This window comes from Chiloscyllium punctatum, chromosome 5, assembly GCF_047496795.1.
Source record: "Chiloscyllium punctatum isolate Juve2018m chromosome 5, sChiPun1.3, whole genome shotgun sequence".
Taxonomy (NCBI): Eukaryota; Metazoa; Chordata; class Chondrichthyes; order Orectolobiformes; family Hemiscylliidae; genus Chiloscyllium; species Chiloscyllium punctatum.
The window spans coordinates 55,392,289-55,414,977 of record NC_092743.1 but is presented as its reverse complement, the minus strand read 5'-3'; the positions used below and the strand labels follow the sequence as shown (position 1 = coordinate 55,414,977).

The 22,689-nt window shown below is 40.5% G+C and overlaps 1 protein-coding gene across 13 annotated transcripts in view; it reads right to left on the bottom strand.

Moving 5' to 3' along the window:
* The window catches only part of dlgap1a (discs, large (Drosophila) homolog-associated protein 1a), a 766,490-nt gene extending 747,836 nt beyond the window's left edge, over positions 1-18,654 (bottom strand). For 8 of the 13 annotated variants that reach the window (XM_072570353.1, XM_072570357.1, XM_072570351.1 and 5 more), the window contains exon 1: positions 18,378-18,653. The gene's annotated coding sequence lies outside the window, so the exon portion shown is untranslated. Of the gene's footprint in view, positions 1-18,377 lie in introns of all 13 variants that reach the window. The other 5 variants (XM_072570364.1, XM_072570355.1, XM_072570359.1 and 2 more) reach the window with 2 other exon arrangements.
* Positions 18,655-22,689: the final 4,035 nt, after the last annotated feature.

The following is a 22,689-nucleotide window of genomic DNA, read 5'->3' as shown; positions in this document are numbered from 1 at the left end:
CCCAGCTCAATGATAGAAAAGCTCAGTAAATAAAAAGTGCAGAAGGCTGAAGCATTTAGATTAGATTAGATTCTCTACAGTGTGGAAACAGGCCCTTTGGCCCAACCAGTCCATACCGACCCTCTGAAGAGTAGCCCACACAGACCCATTTCCCTCAGACTAATGCACCTAACACTATGGGCAATTTAGCATGGCCAATTCACCTGACCTGCACATCTTTGGAGTGTGGGAGGAAACCGGAGTATCCAGAGGAAACCCACACAGACACAGGGAGAATGTGCAAACTCCACACAGACAGTCACCCAAGGCTGGAATCAAACCTGGGACCCTGGTGCTGTGAGGCAGCAGTGCTGACCACTGAGCCACCGTGCCGCCCAAACCATCTCTAGTCCAATGTGCCACGTTGGTGATCCATCTTCGGAATGTCTGAGGTCCCCAGCATCACAGATAACCAGTCTTCAGCCAATTTGATTCCCTGACAATGATGGCAAGAAACAAAAGATATATACCTGGATAATGTTGCAGCAACAGAACTAGCCACATGGCTAGCCAGACTGGTTCAGCATAGCCATAATACTGTCACTTATTCAATAGTGTATAAAATGTAAAATCATTGATACTTGGCCTGTCAACAAAGATCCAACATATCCAATTACAAGCTTCATCAATCTGATCTTGATCATCAGCAAGATTATGGTGGATGTCACTAATGGTGCTATCAAATCACATTTGCACAGCAATAACCTGCTCAATAATGCTCATTGTGGTCTCAACAGGGCCATTCGATTCCAACCCTCATTATGTGCCTTGATCCAAACATGAACCATAGAGCTGAGTGAAGTGAGGATGATCGGCCTTGACAATAAGGCAGATTTTGATCAAGTGTTGCATTAAAAGCCATGGAATAGAACAGTAGGAACAGTAGGAAGTCTTGCTAAAACTACACAAGATGCTGGTCAGACCACAGCTGGAATATTTTGAACAGTTTTGGTCCACTAGATCGAAGGGAAGCTATACTGGCATTAGAGGCAATCCAGAGAAAGTTACTGGGTTGATCCCAGGTATCGAGGGATTTTCTAATGAGGAGAGTTTGAGCAGGTTGGATTTTGGAAGAATGAGAAGAGACCTACTAAAACAACACATACATGGGAAATTTGAGTTGATAGGTGAGGAAAGGTTGTTTCCGGCTGTGGAAAGACTACGTCCAGAGGGCATGACGTCAAATCAGGAGTCACATATTTAAGACAGAGATGAGGAAAAAATTAATTCCCTCATAATAAATCCATGGAATTCTTAACTGCAGGGTTGAGTTGTTGAGTTGAGTTGTCAAGGTTGACAGACACATTTCTATTCAATTAGAGAATCAAAAGGTTATGGGGAAAAGGGAGGAAAATGGAGGTGACGATATCAAGATCAGCCATGATCTCGTTGAATGTTGGAGCAAACTTGATGGGCTGAATGGCCTACTTCTGCTCCTACATCTTATGGTCTTAAGGAACGTGAATCTTGAAGTCATACATAGCACAAAGGAAGATTATTGCATTGTTGAAGATCAATCATCTGGGTACCACAACATCTCTGCAGGAGTTCCCCTGGGTGGTGTCCTCGGCCACCATCTTCGGCCACTTTATCAATGACCTTCCTTCCAGGGCAGAAGGTGAATAGTGAAGCATGCCATACCATAACGCAGCAAGACCTAGGCAATATCCAGGCTCAGGCTAATGAATGGCAAGTATTAAACACACTGGATAAGCTAGGCGATGACCATCTCCAACAAAGAGGATCTAACCATTGCCCCTTGATATTCAATAGCATTATCATCACTGAATCCCCTACTAACATCATCCTAGAGATCACTGCTAACCACAAACTGAATTGGACTAACCATATAAATGCAGTGGTGATAAGATCAGCTCGGAAGTTAGGAATTCTATGTGGGTACGTCACACCCTGTCACCCCAAAGCCATCTTCAAGGCACAAGTCAGGTGTGTGGTGGAATATTATATACTTGTCTGGATGAGTTCTGCTCCAACAACAGTCAAAGACCTCAACACCATTCAGGACAAAGCAACCTTCTTGATGCGCAACACAGAGTCATAGAGTCATAGGTCATACAAATGTACAGCATGGAAACAGACCCTTCGGTTCAACCCATCCATGCCGACCAGATATCCCAACCCAATCTAGTCCCATCCGCCAGCACCCAACCCATATCCCTCCAAACCATTCCTATCATCCATGAAGTTAAAACATTTACTCTCGCCACCACTGAAGCACAGTTGGAGCAGTCTGTATTATCTTAAGATGTAATGGCAGTATCTCAACTGAGCCGCTTTGACAGCAGCGTTCAATCCAGTGTCCTGTATTAACCAGAAAAGCAAAGACAGCAGATGTATGGAGACACCATCACCTACAGGGTCCAAGCCCATCTCCACCAAGCCACACATCACCCTGACATGGAACTAATTCACTGCACTTTCACTGTTGTTAGGTCAAAATGCTGGAACCCCTTCCAATCAGCACTGTGGGTGTACATTAACCACACGGACCATTCATCAGTTGGAATACTCCATGCTCCTGTGCAGACCTCCAGAAGTGGAAGTCATTCATCAATAAACCAGTTGAGATATGCAGAGCTTTCCAACTTAGAGAGAATTTTACTAAGTTCCACCTTCTCTAAGGCATTTTGCAATGGGCAACAATGTTAGCTTAGCCAGGGACATTCCATGAAAAGAGTATTTTTATGAAGTCCTGTACTACAAATCAGTAATAGACAAGAGTGCAAAAGAACATCCTTCTGTAGTGCCTCCATTGTATCACCTGGATTCAGTGGGAGGACTATTAAACCACTGCCAGTGTTTGTGTGCCAATGTGAAGCCTGCTCCACAAACATTCAGACAAAATCTCTGCAAAATTGACTATGATAGACTAAACAGCAGATGGAGAAAGTGAGGACTGCAGATGCTGGAGATCAGAGCTGAAAATGTGTTGCTGGAAAAGCGCAGCAGGTCAGGCAGCATCCAAGGAGCAGGAGAATCGACGTTTCGGGCATGAGCCCTTCTTCAGGAAACCTGAAGAAGGGCTCATGCCCGAAACGTCAATTCTCCTGCTCCTTGGATGCTGCCTGACCTGCTGCGCTTTTCCAGCAACACATTTTCAGCTCTAAACACCAGATGGTAAGAATGCAACTCCTGTGCAAGACCCTATTTTCCCATCTCTCAAGTATTCCAAGGGAGGGAAAGGAAAGTGCTTTAAAGATACTCTGAAGCTCTCCTTAAGTACAAGAGCATTGATTTGAGCAACTGGGAGGAGTTTGCCGCTAATTATTCAAAACAGTGCCAACTTGTCCATCATGCTACATTACTCTGTAAATCAGAACATCTTAATAATAAGGCAGAGTGGCAGCAGAGATGGAAGGAAATTGTGCAATTCCAATCCCATTACCACATGACTCAGCCTGTCCACTGTGCCCAACCATCTGTGGGTCAGACTGCTCAATATACACTATTGCAGAAAATTACAAACATGAGTAGAGGCCATTCTTGACGGGGTTGGGGGGACAACTGGTGATCACTATGCTCCATCCAACATCACCCCAAGAAGCATCTGCAAGTTTCTTCAGCTAACTTCATTTTTAATTCTAAAATTTCTCTTGAATAATAATCACTCTCAGGGCAAATAACATTTTCTTGTGTGTGGGACTTTGTCCAAGGTGTTTTGAACAGTAACTGGCGGCACGGTGGCACACTGGTTAGCACTGCTGCCTCACAACGCCAGAGAAACCCAGTTCAATTCCCACCTCAGGCGACTGACTGTGTGGAGTTTGCACATTCTCCCCATGTCTGCGTGGGTGTGCTCCGGTTTCCTCCCACAGTCTAAAAATGTGCAGGTTAGGTGAATTGGCCATGCTAAATTACCTGTAGTGTTAGGTGCAGGGGTAAATGGAGGGGAATGGATCTGGGTGGGTGCGCTTTGGCGGGTCGGTGTGGACTTGTTGGGCCGAAGGGCCTGTTTCCACACTGGAAGCAGTCTAGTAACTAAGTAACATGTTCTCAAATAACACAGAGAATGCTGGAGAAACTCAGTAGATCACCAGTGTCTTTGAAGAGAGGAACTCTCCAAGTCCAATAGATCCCTTCTTCAGAACTTCTGGAAGAAGAGTCATACTGGACTCAAAATGTTAATTCTGCTTCTCTCTCCACAGATGCTGATTTTCTCCATCATTCTCTGTGTTGTTTTTAGATTTTCAGCATTCACAACAAATGTGAGACTCAGGAAAAAAGCACACTAATACAATTTTAATATCTAAAAGTAAGCAAGATAAAACAGATGTGCTGCAGGCAGTATTTGCATGAATAAAAGGCTAGATAAATATGGCAATCATTACATCATTGATTCCGTCAGTTGTAACCCATAGTTTAATCTTAAATAAAGATTAAAAACATTAAAGAAGTTGTCAAACAGCAACAGATGATAGGAGGAGAAAGGGTTAAATGAAATAAAAGATGAACATTGAATCATGCAGCAAATCATGTTCTTCCAGGTATACCTGCAGTTTGCATTAATGCAAAGATGTACCAGTGAAAAATAAAGTGTATGCTGGACCACGTAACACAAAATTGTTAAACTGCATACTGAAAGATATGCTGAAATGTCTTTTTTTCCATTATGGGGAGATAACATCTAGATTCAAAAGCCATTGATGATGCATGTTTCAGACCTGTCAAGTCTTACGCGTTAGGGTGTGAAACTGATGCAATTTCAACCGTCATGCTCTTGTATATACACATCTAAATGTCACCACAAACGACTGGGGGTGAGAGTTGGTTAACAAATCCTTTTTTCAATAGGGAAAAATACCTCTCATTCTTAGAAAGTAACAATCCCCAAATATGTTTATGCTTTTCTTACACTCCTGTTGACGTTGAAAATATTTTTATTTTTATAATATATAAAGGTCTGCTTTTTCATGAAAGAAAATGTTCGCACACATTTCTATAGAGCTTTCTGTATGTACACCCATCTGGAATATGCATATCTTGAATATATATTTACAAGTGCAAGTTCAAAATTTGATTTTGCAATTTGTGAAAGCGAACTCTACGTAATTATGAAATTTCCCCAAGTTTGCATTTTTCTATTTGGTCTTTTAAGTTCCAGAAATTTTAACGAGAAACTCTTAGAATTATTTGGGGAGGTTTTCTGTTTCAGTACTCCCAAAGGAAATTATATCCAACAGGCAGAAAACCATGGGTTTAGCACCTCTGATTTCATGAACAGATATTACAAGCACAAAACTTTGACATCTTTTCCACAGAAACTTTAGCCCATTAGAAGACCATTGATCCACGGAACATTTGCTGATGCCAGGCCCACTTTAGTCTGTACTACTTAATCCCATTTCCATTAATTTAGGTATTTTGATGCATTCATTCAGGATGCAGGAGATGCAAGCCAGGCCAGCATTTATTGTTCATCTCTAATTATTGTCGAGAAGTTGGTGATGATCTGCCTTCTGTCCATGAGCTGCAGGGCCACCCATAATGTTGATAGAGAGGGAGCTCCAGGACTTTTATAGAGTCATAGAGTCATAGAGATGTACAGTATGGAAACAGACCCTTCGGTCCAACCCGTCCATGCCAACTAGATATCCCAACCCAATCTAGTCCCACCTGCCAGCACCCGACCCATATCCTTCCAAACCTTTCCTATACATATGCCCATCCAAATGCCGCTCAAATGTTGCAATTGTACCAGCCTCCACCACATCCTTTGGCAGCTCATTCCATACTCATACGACCCTCTGTGTGAAAAAGTTGTCCCTCAGGTCTCTTTTATATCTTTCCCCTCTCACCCTAAACCTATGCCGTCTAGTTCTGGACTCCCCGATCCCAGGGAAAAGATTTTGCCTATTTACCCTATCCATGCCCCTCATAATTTTGTAAACCTCTGTAAGGTCACCCCTCAGCCTCCAACGCTCCAGGGAAAACAGCCCCAGCCTGTTCAGCCTCTCCCCATAGCTGAAATGCTCCAACCCTGGCAACAGCCTTGTAAATCTTTTCTGATCCCATGATACTGTTTCAAAGATGATCAGGTGGGGGAATTGTGTCCAGTGCCCTAATATTTTTCTTGCAATCATCAACAACTTTTTTTTGAAAAAAGCTAATCATTACAAATATTCATGGGAACTTGACTGCCTTATTTCCTACAACACCACTACTTTCAAGAGTACTTGATTGGCTGTAATGCACTTACGAAGAGAAAGCGAGGACTGCAGATGCTGGAGCTCAGAGTTGAGAGAGTGGTCCTGGAAAAGCACAGCAGGTCATGCAGCATCCAAGGAGCAGGAGAGTAGATGTTTCAGGAATAAGCCCTTCATCAGGAATGAGGATTGTGGCCCAAGGAGGCTGAGAGATAAATGGGAGGGGGGTGGGGCTGGGGGAAGCTGGCTGGGAATGCGATAGGTAGGTGAAGATGGGGATGAAGGTCATAAGTCAGAGAGGAGGGTGGAGCGGATAGGTGAGAAGGAAAATGGACAGGTCAAGAGGGCAGTGCCGAGTTGGGGGTTGCATCTGGGATAAGGTGGGGGGAGATGAATTGAGGAAACTAGTAAAATCCACATTGATCACATGTGGTTGGAAGGTCCCAAGGTGGAAGATGAGGCGTAATGCACTTACACAGATTCTGAGGTTGTGATAGGCACTTCAAAAATTCAAAGCTTTCTTTAATGGTTACATATCAGCCCTTGAAAGTTGTGACTGACTCAGCTTCGCATGTTACTTACAGTAATGTAATGCCTACACATTATAGGAATGCAAGGTACTTGCTATTATGTACAAGTTTTCTGCAATTAGGTAAATGACCTAATTTAAGTAATTAATATCAAATGTTAATTTTACGCCCCATTGTTACTGTCCAATTAAACAACCTTCCACAATTTATCCACTCAAGCCCTGTCACAACTTTCATGATATGACCACTAGATCTACACTTTCTCAAATACACGCAGCCAAAGAGATTTGTTTCACTCTGACATGTTCCATGCACAAGTTCCATGGCTCCAAAATATGGTTGAATTTAGAATTCAGATGGAGAGTGTGAAGATAAAATCCAATACCAGAGTCCTGTGTTTAAACAAGGCAGACGACAGTAGAATGAGGGAGGACTTACCCTACGTTGACTGGAAAAAAATTTTTTATGGTGGAACAGTTGATAAAAGTGGAGGACTTACAAGGCAATTTTTCAAAGTGCTCCGCAAAAGTATATTCCAGTGAAAAGGAAGGACTATAGGAAAAGAGGTAATCTGCCATGAGTGTCTAAGGAAATAAGGGAGGCTATCAAAGTAAAAGAGAAGCCATACATAGTGGCCAAGAACAGCAGGAAACTAGAAAATTGGAAAAACTTTAAAGGTCAACAGAAAGCCACAAATGGAGCTATAAAGAAAAGTAAGATAGAACATGAGAATAAACTAGCACAGAATATAAAGACAGATAGCACAAGTTTCGATAAATATATATAAGGAAAAAGAGTGGCTAAAGTAAACGTTGGTCCTTTGTCCTTCATTGCTAAAGGGATTGAGTTTAGAAGGAGGGAGGTCATGTTGCCACTGTTCAGGGTGCTGATGAGGCCACACCTGGAGTACTGCATGCAGTTTTGGTCTCCTTACTTAAGAAAGGATGTGGTGCACTGGAATGGGTGCAGAGGAGGTTCACTAGGTTGATTCCACAGTTGAGAGGGTTGGCTTATGAGGAGAGACTGAGTAGACTGGGATTATATTCATTGGAATTCAAAAGAATACGGGGTGGGCCTGATAGAAACATACAAAATTATGAAATGAATAGATAAGATAGGAGTAGAGAGGACGTTTCTACTGGCAAGTGAAAATAGGACAAGAGGGCATAGCTTCAAGGTTAAAAGGAGCAGATTTAGGACTGAACTGAGGTGGAATTTCTTCACTCAGAGTGTTGTAAATATATGGAATTCCTTACCCAGGAAAGTAGTTGGCGCTATTTCTGAAACATTTTTAAAGCTAAGATAGATATTTTTTGAACAATAAAAGAATTAAGGGATACAGTGAGAGTGTGGGTAAGTGGAGCTGAGTGCATGAAAATATCAGCCATGATCTTATTGAATGGTAGAGCAGGCTTGAAGGGCCAGATGGCCTACTCCTGCTCCTGGTTCTTATTTTCGAATACTTCTTCGCCGTGAACATCACAGAGTTAACTTGTTCTCTTTTCGCAGACTCTGAACATCTACCTTCTGCAGACAGTACCACTATAGATTAAGGTCACAATTTCATTAGCCTTATAAGTTGTATGTTATGCCTATTATCTTACTTTTAATGACCTACGTGTGCACTTGTACTGAGATTTTTGTTTGTGTCATTGTACAAAGAACTTTCGCTTTTCTCTTACTTTGTGGTCTCCCAAAATTTACTGCTTCATCAGATCAATAGGTCAGAGTTTTACACATTGAGGAAGACTCACAGAGTCTCATCCCTTTTCCAACCAGTCCAGATTTTGCTGATAGGGAGAAGGGAGCAGGGTTTGATTCACGCAGGAGGGAAACATGTATTCAGCAGAGGCTTTTGAACTTAGTGCTGAATTGAGACAGACCACCATTTTGGCTGTTTTTAGGAGCTACAGCGCAGTAATCACAAATTGCTAGAGTAGACATAAACATTCTGGAAATGTGGATATGGGTTCTTTAAGTGCCATGATCATAAGTTTATTAAATATTCCATTCTTTAAGCATTTGAAATAAAACAGGCTGAATTCTTTGCTGAGAGTTTCAAAATATAAACTCTGTCGGACTGCTTTGATTAGCAGGCCATTTGGTGCAACAGCAGTTAAAATTGGGGTCATTCAATCACAATAGATTTAGTTTGGTGACATTTTCCACGCGATATTATTGCACCATTATGAATTTCTGGTCGAGTTTCAAAAGCTACAGTTATTTGATTGAGTGTCATGGTTTCACAGTCTGATTGAGAGCTTAAAGTGTGAAGGAAAGATTAGGTGGGGTATGAATAGAAGTTTATCTTTTTTATCTCAAACTAACCATCTGAGGAGATTTAAAAGCTTGAATGAACTATATGATCAGGTGACTTCATTATCAAGTGTGCTGTAAATTGTTAATTCATTTTACCTCCACATGGATAATGGATGATTGTTACGAGTTTAGCATGAGGCTATAAGGGCTAATGGAGACTGGATGGGGAGCCTGGCATGGAGCTACGGTGGGGTAGGGTGTGGCAGGACTGAGGCCGAGAAGAGCCTAACAATTTCTAAAACAACTGAGACAAAGTCCGAGAAAACTGCAGCAAGCTTTCTAATCCCATGGCCACATGCTCTGCTCCCAGCGTCAGCAGGCCAGACTCTGATCCCATACCTGCCCCTGGGGTTGACGTTGTGCATATCTGGGCGCCTTTTACCAAAGTGAGTCCTGCGAATGAAGAAACTATTAAAAATCTGGCCCATAGAGTTTCATTTGCTCTATAATTTATACATTCACCTCTCCCCACAGTTTCCTACATTCTTCCAGGGCAGAATTTGTAAGAAGCGTCCAGGAGAGTTTTCTAGAGCAGTATGTCAATAGTCCACGAGGGAAGGGGTCATAATGGACCTGGTGTCGGGGAATGAGCCAGGCCAGGTGGTAGAAGTTGTGGTGGGGGTTTTCTTTGGGAACAGTGACCACAACTCTCTAAGTTTTAGAATACTCGTAGACAAAGATGAGAGTGGTCCTAAGGGAAGAGTACTAAACTGGACCAAGGTCAATTATATCAAAAATAGGCAGGAGCTGGGAAATGTGGATTGGACACAGCTATTTGAAGGGAAGTCCACATTTGATATGTGGGAGGCTTTCAAAGATAGGTTAACAGCAGTGCAGGATAGGCATGTCCCGTTGAAGGCAAAGGATAGGAAAGGCAAAATTCTTGAATTGTGGATGACAGGAAAAAACGTATGACCAAGCAGCCAAGACCAGAAGGGGCCCTGGAGGAATATCAAAGAGTAGGACCAGCCTTAAATGAGGACTCATGTGAGCTAAGAAGGATCATGAAATAGAGCTAGCAAGCAGAATTAAGGAGAATCCCAAAGCCTTTTATTCTTATAAAAGAAGCAAGCGGGTAACTAGAGAAAGGATTGGTCCACTAAAAGATAAGGAAGGAAGGTGTGTGTTGAACCTGAGAGAATGGGTGAGATTCTGAATGATTACTTTGCATCAGTGTTCACTGAGGAAAGGGACATGATGAATGTTGAGATTAGAGATAGAAGTTTGATTAGTCTGGATCACGTCGACATAAGTAGGGAAGATGTGTTGGGTAGGCTAGAGGTTATTAAGGTGGACAAATCCCCAGGGATGGGATCTATCCCAGGTTGCTGAGGGAGGTGAGAGAGGAAATAGCTGGGGCCCTGACAGATATCTTTGTGGCATCCTTAAACACAAGTGAGGTGCCGGAGGACTGGAGGGTTGCTCATGTTGTCCCCCTGTACAAGAAGGGTACTAGGGATATACCAGGTAACTACAGACCAGTAAGCCTGACGTCAGTGGTGGAAAAGTTGCTGGAGAAGGTACTGAGGGATAGAATCTATTTATACAGGTGGATATAGATAGATTGGAGAGTTGGGTGGAGAAGTGGCAGATGGAGTTCAATCCAGGCAAATGTGAGGTGATGCATTTTGGGAAGTCTAATTCTAAAGTGGATTATACAGTAAACGGAAGAGCCTTGTGAAAAGTTGATGAGCATAGAGATCTGGGAGTGCAGGTTCATTGTACCCTGAAGGTTGCTGCACAGGTGGATAGAGTGGTCAAGAAGGCATATGGTATGCTTGCCTTCATTGGATGGGGTATTGAGTATAAAAGCTGGCAGGTAATGTTAAAATTGTACACGACATGGGTTTGGCCGCATTTAGAATACTGTGTACAGTTCTGGTAGCCACATTACCAAAACGATGTGGACGCTTTGGAGAGGGTGCAGAGAAGGTTCACAAGGATGTTGCCTGGTATGTAAGGTGCTAGCTATGAAGAGAGGATGGGTAGGTTAGGTTTGTTTTCATTAGAAAAAAGGAGATTGAGGGGGACCTGATTGAGATCTACAAAATCATGAAGGGTATAGTCAGGGCAGATAGAGATAAGCTTTTTCCCAGGGTGAAGGATTCAATAACAAGAAGTCACGCTTTCAAGGTGAGAGGTGAAAAGTTTAAGAGGGATACACGCTGCAAATACTTTACACAGAGGGTGGTGGGCGTTTGGAATGTGTTGCCAGCAGAGGTAGTTGACGCAGACACGGTTGATTCAATTAAGATGAGTCTGGGCAGATGCATAAGTAGGTGGGAAGCAGAGGGATACAGATGCTTAGGAATTGGGCGACAGGTTTAGACAGTGGATTTGGATCAGCTCAGGCTTGGAGGTCCAAGGGTCCTGTTCCTGGGCTGTAAATTGTCTTTGTTGTCACTTTAATCATGTCTTCTGTCTTTTATTTATATCTGATCAATTGGGACAAGTACAATCCAAACATACAAACAAAAGAACCCCTATACAGTAGCCCCCAGTAACTGTGGGGGATACATTCCAAGGTCTACCACGGAAGCCCAAAACTGCGGATAGTAGCAACCCATTGATTTAAATTGGAAGTTTACCTCCCCGGAAGCCCCTGGTCCCTGGTTCTGGAATGTTCTATGTAATATGTTCAGGCCGCGGTAAACCGTGGGTAACTGAAACCGCAGAAACCAACTCCGCGGATATAGCTATCGCCCTGAATTTCTTGCTATTCTATGTTTTCCCTACCAGAGAATATTCAAGCATCTGTATGGTACACTCAGCAACTGAAAATAGAGACAACCAGGAAACAAAAATAAGTGAAATGTCAGATTGATAATAGTTTTTATAAAATTATCTCTAACATGTCTCCATACATTCTACATATTTCTGCTACTGGGATGACAACATGCTACTTTTATCACGAGCTGGTGTGCAACATTTGGTTTAGGGTGACTATCTTTACTTCTCCTTGTGGAAACACATCTGAACACATCTGTCCTTCATTCCACAACTGGCCTCAATGCCTACAGCTGTCAAGACTTCAGCATGTAGACAATCATGGCTGCAATCACTCATTCTGCTATCCAGTGCAGAAGTCATGCAGCTTTGGAGCCAAATTCAGGGATCCAAGTCCAGATTTGTATATCATTTATAACCTGTTGGCTCTCTACCAAGGCATGAGCAGATGTGGCCGATGGAGGAGATGACCCTCAGAAAAGTCTGCCTGCAAAATATCTATTTCTTAATAGCAACACATAGCAACAATGATAATGAGCATTTAAATAAAATTACTCTTAACTAACAGTATATTCCTGAGATGAAGAGGAATTTTAAAAAGGTGAAAAATCACCCATGGCTTAACAAGAAAGTCAAGGATGACGCAAAGGCAAAAACTAGTGCATACCATCCTGCAAAAGTTAGTGGCACTCTGAAGGCTTGGAAGAACTCAGCAAAGGGTTACAAAAAGCAAAATAAATGAGCTAAGATGAATTATGAAAGAAACCAGCAGAAAACATAATCAAGGATGCTAATAGCTTCCATAAATATATAAAAAGGAAAAGAATAGCTACAGTAAATGTTGGCCTTTTGGAGGACAAAATGGCGAGATAATAATGGGAAACCCAGAAATGGCACAGGCACTAAACAATATTTTGTCTCTGTTTTCACAGTGGAAGGTTATTATTTCTTCACTAAAACTATAGTAACTACAGCATAACTTGGTGAAATTATAACAGCTAGGGAGAAGATATTAAGTAAACTGTTGAGATTAAAGTCCTCAGGGCCGAGTAGCCTGCACCCTAGATTGTTAAAGAGGTGGCAGCAGAGATAGTGGATGCATTAGTAATGATTTTCCAAAACTGCCTGAATTCTGGAAAGATGCCAGTGGATTGGAAACACGTTCATGTGACACCCTTATTCAGAAAAGAGGATAGGCAAATAGCGAGAAACGACTGACTTCTATAGTGAGGATGTTGCTGGAGACAATTACAAAGGAAGAAATCACTGAACACTTGGAACAATAAATCTCAATTCACCAGCATCAGCAACATTTTCATGAAGGGCAAGTCGTGCTTGAAAAACCTGTTGGTAGTCCTTTAAGGATGTAACCAATAAGGTAGATAATGGGGGTCAGGAGGATGTAGTATATCTAGACTTCCAGAAGACATTCGACAAGGTGCCTTATAAAAGACTGATCCAGAGGTTAGACCCTCGGGAGTTAAGGGTAGAATATTGGCTTGGATAGAGAATTGGCTGACTGATGGAAAGCAGAGGGTGAGGATAAATGGGTCCTTCTCTGGATGGCAAACTGTAACTGGTGCAGTTTTGTACTGTTCAGTTCTTGGTCCTCAACTGTTTACAACCTATGTGAATGATCTGCAAATAGGGACAGAGTGTAACAGAGCAAAGTTTATGGATGATACTAAAATAGGTGGGAAGGCAGGCTGTGATGAGGAGATAAAGTGTTTACAGATGGACATTGGCAGCTTAGGAGAATGGGCCAGAAGCTGGCAGGTGGAGTTTAATGTGGATAAATGCAAAGTTGTCCATTTTGGCCAGAAAACTAAAAGGACAAATTATTATTTAAATGGGAAACAGATTCAAAGTGTGTCAGTGAAGAGGGACCTAAGCATTTTTTGCCTGAATCACAGAAAGTGAGTATGCAGGGGCAGCATATAATAAGAAAGGCTAATGGAATCCTGGCATTTATTTCAAAAGAACTCAACTATAAAAGTAAAATTGTTACAACTATATAAGACATTGGTGAGACCACATCTGGAATACTGTGCCCAGTTTTGGTCTCCTTAATTGAAGAAGGATGTGGTGGCGCTGGCTGCAGTTCAGAGAGGGTTCACAAGATTTTTTCCAGGGATGAAAGTGCTATCATGTTCAATAACTTGTGCTTGTACTCCCTGAAGTTCAAAAGAATGAGGAGGGTTCTGATTGAGGTGCATAAGATGTTAAAGGGGATTGATAAGGTGGATGTGGAACAGATGCTCCCCCTTGTGGGACAGACTCAACAAAAGGTTATTGGTAAAGAGTGAGAGAAGGTAGGTTCAAAACTAAGATGAGGAGAAACTACTTCTCACAGAGGGTTGTGAATCTGTGGAACTCACTGCCCAGACAGCAGTGGAGGCAGAATCAGTCAACAGATTCAACAAAGAAATAGATATTTTTTCTGATGAAAAGCAGGATAGAGGGCTATGGGCAGCAGACACGCAAATGACGTTGAGACAAGGAATAAGATCAGCCATGATCATGTTAAATAGTGGAGCGAGCTTAAATTGCCTACTCCCATTCCTTATTCTTATTTTATGGAAAATATTTTTAGAAAGCAAGAAATTTGTATTATACTGGAAAATTAGTGAGGTAATTTTGCCAAATCACTATTCTAAAATTGTACTTTAAAAATGTATACTTTTTAAAGAAAGTTATGGAATCCTCAATTTCTCTGTTCAGTTCAGACTGATGTCAGATCCTTGGTCTGGATATTGCAATTTACATTGACATTGGTCCTTAACTTCTCATCCTGTAATTTGGCTGTTCCTTTGAGTAATTAGACAAAGGTGGTTGAAGTAATTGTTTATATGGTGTTCTGAATTTACCAAGGACTTTGGTCTTAAGAACTGCTAAACCTTTTAGGTATATGAAACTATGCTGTTTGTATTTTAATTTTAAATTGATATAAATCTTTATAGATCAATGGACTGACAGCATCAATTATTCTAATACAAACAATGATAGACATAAAAGGAATTGCTTATATCTACTTCTATGTAGAATCTTGAGAATAGTTATACATTGTTACACTGTCTTCTCCTGGAAACACAGTTTGTACCATAACTTGCGACTGTAGTATACTCAATCTGGCACTCACCCTTTTATAAACATCAGAGGTAAGAATCTCAGAAGGAGAAACATGATATAGAAAATGAATGTATCATTTAATGGTTATAAAGTCTCCATGGAATGGGAGCATCCCAGTATCACTGAACAATATCAATTCCAGTTATTTTGTGAGGAATGCTGATATTTCGTGTTTTTTTGTGAAATGCATGGGAACAAAATAAGTGATATATTTAACAATAAAATAATCAATTTAATCTACTCCTGCTTCTATTTATTGCATTCTTTTGTCATTGTTTTATTCTATCATTAGTCATATCATGTAACAAAAGTAGTTAATCAGTCAAAATGTGAGTAAAATCTTTGGTTTCACATCAAAGTGAGCACACTTCATGTACTACCCATTTATAGTAAATTGTGGGAGAGAGTAATATTTAAACTTAGAATCTCCCTGTTTTTGAGAGGAATAATATGGATTAAGAAAGTGACACATATACATGTTCATTAGTATGTCCTACGCAGTATATACTGAGGCAATATTCTGCTGTAAGGGAAGCAATTATAATGCAAGCAAAGTCCAGCACCTGTAAAATAAACTACCTCGTCTACAAACTGCCTTATTTTACAACAATCAAGACATAAATATGGCTACTTAGACTTCAAATAGCAGAAAGTTGTCGCACAGTATACTATGCAACACTCATGCAGGATCAAGTCACACACATGGGTCACTCCTATAACACCATTACTTTTGCACAGTTGATGTTGATATGAGGTAGTGCAGCACTAATACCAACTGCACTATACAATTGTCATGATCCTTCACATGCTTAGTCATTCAGTGTTATGCTGTGCAAACAGGATACCATTGAACTTACAGCTGGAAAAACACAAGTTCAAACCTGAATATGAATTGCCATTCAAAGTGGCTTTCCTAATTGAGGTAAGTTTAATCAGTTCTCAGTTGGGCAAGGAAGGAGGCAGAAAAATGGTGGAATAGATATAGGTGTCAGAATGAGCAGAGACTAGAGAAAATACAAGCTCATCCTTTACTAGTCAACCACAAAAAGAAATTGGTGATAACTCCAGATGTATCCATACCCTAGCATGCCCCTGTTCTCCTAATGAGTAGAAGATCTATGGTAAGACTAGGTAGATAATGAATGCAATTCAATAGGACATAGAAACATGAACAATCAGAAAGACCAACCAATCAAACGTGCTTCTGATGCTCAACTCCGACTGTTCCCACTTTCATACTGCTCCTTTAACTTCAGTACTTTCCCTCAAACAAATTATCTTTGCATTGATACTTCTAAAAAAGATTGCTAGTGGATAATTAGTACCTTTTGATCATATTGTATTTTTAGAGAATAAAATTATGTTAGTTTTCCAATGTGAAAAACTGCAATTGATTTCAATTTCACTGTACCAGGCAACCATTTTAATTTCACATCTCTATTATATGTATTTTGTAATTCTATTAATCTAACTGTGCAGCCATTATAATTGAACACTTCTGACATCACATATCCATTGCAATTATATACTCCTGACATTATGAATCTGCTATTCTTATCACAAACCACCTGTTTCTCCATGCAGTCTAAGTGTAAATACAAAACGTTGACACATTTTCTTGAAAACAAGATAAATTAAGAGAAGTCAAGCTCAATAGATGAAATTGTGTAATGTATTGAGTGATGAAGCATGGATTACTCAACAGTATGAACTAGTCTTGAATGTATGAGGCCAGATGACTTGAAGACTGTGCATCACAAACCAGCTATCGCTCTGCATTTAGTCTCATCAAACAATAAAATGCTATAGTTTGACAGTTCAACAAATAGCAGACCATGAGCTGGCAAAGTGCATTAACACAGCTTAGGAAAACGATAATTCCAGTCACGTGTACAACTGCCCTGGGCTCTCACCTCTTTTATGGTAAAACTGTTCTGATAGTACTGTGGCTATCATCTTTTGTCAGTGTTAAAGCCTAATTCTCCTGTCAGTTTATGCTATTATGAACATAAAATGTAACCACGGCACAGCACACTTCCTTCAGATAACGCTTTCATCAGATCACTGGGGCAAGGCAAGTAAGAAAAAAAACTCCAGGTTTTGAGGAGATGGAAGTAAGTGGGGGGTGTCAAAACATTTATATAATCACTACAGTGTTTTCAGTCTGTCAGAATCTGAATCAATCTAATATCCTGAAGAAATCTCTGTTTCTGCATTTGTATAGTCTTACATCAAACCTTAAAATATAAGTAAATAAAGGGTGTCCTAGAAATTCTTCATATGACTGTAATTTTTTGTGGGAAATACTTTGAGCTCCTAAAAATGTTCTTCCCCAATATATCCACAAGAATCCAATGAGGAGCATGTTTACTCTGATCATTTGCTACATTGATCTACTATGTGGGATATGATTTGGAAACATTTCAAAAGCAGTTTGCGTTCTGCAGACTTCATTGTCTTAAGGATAGCTTAACAACCCTGTACATGCTCAGCCATATCCAATCAAGTAAAGACTGACCAACATACTGAATCAATAAATCTTAAGGAAGTCAGTATTTTTAATTGAAAGCCAATGAAATTAAAAGCTAACAGATCCTACTAATTACTGCATTGGCACCGATTTGCAGCAAGCACGACAATGACGATTTAAATTTTATATCTGAGTGCAAGAAGTACATGCCACAAAAGAAATTGAAATCCATTTGTCATCACATATTCTGTACCCAATTCGTCCAACACGTATGTCAATAAAGGAAAAATGCTTGTATCTTCAAATTATTTTATTGCACTTGTGGATACAGATTTGATTTGCCTTCGCTCCAGCAGATGACTTTACAGATCTTATGCTGGATGTTAGGATCAAAGGCTACTCCAGGCGCACTTCACAAATCAAGCATTTGTTTCAAAGCTGTAAAAGGTTTCCTTAAACAAATGCTCGTGAATGGTGAATATCCTGGACCTGGATTAACACAGATCTGAACCAGTTCCTCCGTTGTTGAAACTGATTTCATTTCAAATGGCATCATCAGATCCATCGCTTTACATAAGTGCTGTTCCAAATCAATTCTGCATGTACACCACTTTTAAATGATCTCAAAAAAAAACCAGCCCTGGAGCAGTTGTAAATAGTATGGGTTTGAATGAATACTTTGTGTGAAGGAAATAATATTAAACAACCCAAGTCATGCACTAAATGCCTTCAAAATACAGTATTACTGTAAGAGGCACAACCAACTAGGGTCGTTTCTTTATACCTTACAATGATTGCTGGTATGTGGGGCAAAACATTAAGAGCATAAACAATCTTACTGCGAGTTTACATTGTCACCAATCAGCCGGGTTTGGATCTTTAAATATTGTGCAGATGTAATACGATGAACTGAGCCTGACCCAGACTGAGGATGAGGATGGCGACAGTCAAAATTGAACTGAGCAGCTATTATATATACACATATACAAAAGCACTCACCTCTTCTGACGGATCACTCTCTGTTCAGAACACGTGTGTAGTGAATACACCTAATCCTGAACGGTGTTCTGCCCAGTAAACAGCAGTTGTCCAGCCGGATTGATGCATTCACTGTACAGCACTTAGTGAACTGGAATGGTGAAGCACATTCTCGCAGTCTCTACAGCTTGCAGCTCATAGCCACTGCAGCACCAAATGTCGAGAGAGAGAAAAAAAATTATACATATATAGATGGAGGAACAAAGGCTGCTACAAAGACCTGGAATGGACAATAGCTCGTGGGAGATTCTGGATCAGTCCATTGCCTCAACTCTTAAAAAAATGTTTCTTTAAAACTTAAGCATAATGTCTCGATCAGAATAACATTGTGCATTCAGTATGAAGGATTCAGTCGACTTGCTTAGTCAACATCTGTCTTGCTAAGTTTAATGTTCAGTATTTGCTCTTTTGAGACAAGTTCAGTGATGTCACGTAAGACTTGTTCCATATATGGTAAATCTTTCCTGTGAGTTGGCAGTTACAGGATTTCATTCATATTAGTTTATGCTGTGAAGTTGCTGACATCTTGTGACCTAAACGCGACTGTAGAAATTTACATGATCTGATGTATCACTGAGAATTGTAAATAAAGATTTATACGGCTCTAGAATGAAGAGTCCCTCGTTCAGATTCAATTATTTCTACTCAGCCCAATAAAAGTAACTGATAATTGTTTTGCTTTTTGTGCACTGGCGTGAAATGACTGAAATAAGTATTTTCAGTGCCTTAATATAAATAAAGTGACATGTACACTTAACTAAGACTTGTTTCAAAAACACAGAGAGTCACTTTTCAGCTATCCCACCAAAGTGTTCATTTCTTTTTAAATTTCACTGTTATAGCAACAACATTATCGTAGAAAAAATGTTCATGAGCTGTTAACAGAGGTGCTTTTAAAATTAACAGATCTCAAATGTATGACATAAACTTAGAAAAAGAGGTGAATTTTAAGAAAATGTTTACAGACGGGATGGAAACAGAGGTTTGAGAAGAAATTCCTTTAAAATGGGTTAAGGCACAACTAACAATAGCCTTGGAGAGATACTTCAGATAAGACTGATGCATTTGTAACCATTATCAGCCAGAAGTGCCAAGCGGAGAATCCGTCTCATCGTACTCCAGAAGTTTGCAGGATCACAGATACCAGTTTTCAGTCCATACAATTCACTCTATGTAACATCAAGGGTGGAGGTACTAGATACTGCAACAGCTTTGGGCCCAGACAACAATCTAGCAACAGTACTGAAGCCATGTGCTCCAGAACATGATGCACCCTTAGCCAAGCTGTTCCAGTACAGCTCCAGCAATAACATCTACACAACGATGTGCAAAATTGTCCAGGTATGCCCTGTACACAAAACGTAGGACAAATCCAACCCACCCAATAAGTCTACTCTCAATCATCAGTAACATTATGGAAAGTCTCATCAACACAAAGTGCTACCAAGCAACTCTTGCTTAACAATAATCTGCTCATAGACCCTGTCTTTGGGTTCAACTAGGGCCACCCAGCTCCTGACCTCATTATAGTCATGGCTTACAAATGAACAAAATATTAAATTCCAGAGGTGAGGTGAGGGTGATTACGCTTGACATCAAATCTGCATTTGACCAACTGTGGCATCAGGGAGCACTAGCAAATCTGGAATCAATGAAATCGGGGGAAATCCCGACACTGGTGGCATCATAACAAGCACAAAGGAAGATGGTTGTGCTGTATGACTCTATAACTCTATCAGTTACCTCAAGTTCAGGACATTTCTGCAGTAGTTCTTTACCTAAGATACTTGTAATCAACCTGTTCAGACATGTAACAACACATCTCTGGAACAGGTGGGACTTGAACATAGCCCTCCTGGTTCAGAAGTAAGGACACGATCACTGCAGCACAAGAGCTCTAGTTTCTCAGGTTATTGTCCTAGACTGAACTGACTTCAGCTGCTTTATCCATGACCTTCCCATCATCATGGGGTCAGAGTGGGATGTTCACTGATGATAGCACAACATTCAATACTGTTCATGATTCCTCAGAGACTGAAGCAGTATATGTCAAAATGCAGCAAGACCTGGACAATATCCATAAGTGACAAGAAACACACACAAGTGCAAGCAATGGCCATCTCTAACAAGAAGGATCTAACTATTTACATTCAATGGCATCACTGAATTCCTCACTATTGACTGGGAACTGGACTAAACTACCCAGATAAATACTGTGACTACAGGAGCAGGTCAGGGGCTAGGAATTCTGCAACAATTCAACTCCTAATACCCCAAACTCTGAGCACCATTTACAAGACACATGGAATGTGATGAAAGACCTCCCACTTACCTGGATGAGTGTAGTTCAACAAATCTGAAGCAGCTCAACACCACCCAGGATAAAACTGCCCATTTGAGTGGCACCATATCCACAGACATTCAATCTCTCCTGCACCAATGCATTGTAACAGCATTGTTTATCATCTACAAGATACCTGAAATTTACCAATGTTCTTTGAACAGCACCTTCCATGCCCACAACCCAAACCAAAAATGTTGCTCCTTTCACAAGGTTATGTTGTCCTTGGTTTTTCTTCCGAGGGTTCGTAAAGATACAGGTTCCAATGTGTCCTGTTTGGATATGTTTTAGGACAAACTTGATTATAACTGACAGATACTGCCTCAGACAAAAGGCTTTCAAGTTTAAAAAAAAACATGTGTACAATAAAAGGTGATTGACCAATCCTCTCAGTTCAGTTTTTCTCTGGTCTGGTTGGTTTGGTTTTGGTTTTAGCAGTCTGGCTGCTCAGAGGCTGCTGGTCAAGAAACAGCTACAGTGGAAGGAGCTTCCATACTAAATCTCTCTGCCATCTCTCTCTTTGACATCTCTCCTGTAAGAACCTGCGTCTTATTTTACCTTTTAGCCAAGAGGGTGTTTATGGGTACTGTTGCAGGCATTTGGAACAGCATCATTATGTTGGGATAGTCTATTGGGCTTTTGGATAGTTTGAGTTATTCTGCATTCTGTTCTTTTTTATTTCTGCTTCATTTGGTACTCTGTAAACAAATTATGTTTTGTTTAAAACGAGGGGTTTTGACCAGCTGCATCACTCTTAGAATATCCACTGTACACCTGCTCAAAACAACTAGAAAAATTAAGGTCTGGGCTACCTAGTGTTGAAATGCTTTGAGGGGGTCTGGCCTGGTCTGTAACAGATTGGGGGCTCTTTGTGGGATTTGTTCTGTAGTTTCTATTTGGGATTAGGGTTGCTGGACTTGAAGGCAGCGAATGGTAAGTGTTAGTTGTTTTTGTTCCGAGAGTTGAATTAGATTGGTTTGGACAGTGCTTGGTTTAACAATGGCTCTTTCAGCCACTAAGAGTTTTCTGGAGGTAGAAGAAGTGACCATGAGATTTTTATAAAAGGTGATTAAGGCCAAGCCGCTGGAATTAGCAGATACTCTGGAGCTGGAGCTGCCTCCTTCTGTGAGGAAAAGAGAGATAATTACTGTCGTAGCTCAGCATTTAAATTTGGTGGAAGAGCCATCGGAATCTTTCAGGATGGCTAAAATTCAATAAAAAAGGAAGCAGCTTATGTTAGAGGCAAAAGAAAAGGACAAAAGAAATTAAACTGTTGAATTATGATTAAAAGCAGAGGAAAGAGAAAAGAGACAAATTGTTTAACAGAACTAAAAGAAAGCAAGACAGAAAGAGAGAGAGAGAAGAGGGAGAAAATGAAAGAGGGGAAAAGAAGAAAGAGAGGGAGTTTGAAATTCAGAAATTGGCACTTAGACAGAAAAATCAGCTTAAAAGGATGGAGATGAAGGCTGAAGGTAAACCTAGTGAGGAAGAGAGTGAGAATAAGCAAAGCACTGGTAGCCAACGGCCTGGTGAGAATCTCTTTAAATATATTCACACATTTCCTCAATTTGATGAGAAAGCATTTTTCATCTTATTTGAGAAGGTGGCTAAACAAATGCAGTGGCCAGTGACCATGTGGGTTTTGTTGATCCAAACAAAACTTGCGGTAAAGCTAGTGAGGTATTTGCATCACTATCAGAGGAGGTAACTGGGGTGTATGAGCAGATGAAGAAAGCCATCTTAAGAGCATAGGACCTTGTACCAGAAGCCTGAAGACATTGCTTCAGGAATCTAAGGAGGGACTGTGATCAAATCTACATTATGGTTGAAAGGATCAAACAAAGCAATTTCAACAGATGGATAAGGTATTAAAAATAAAGCAAGCCAATGATACTGTAAGAGAGACGATTGTTTTGGAGGAGTTCAAAAATT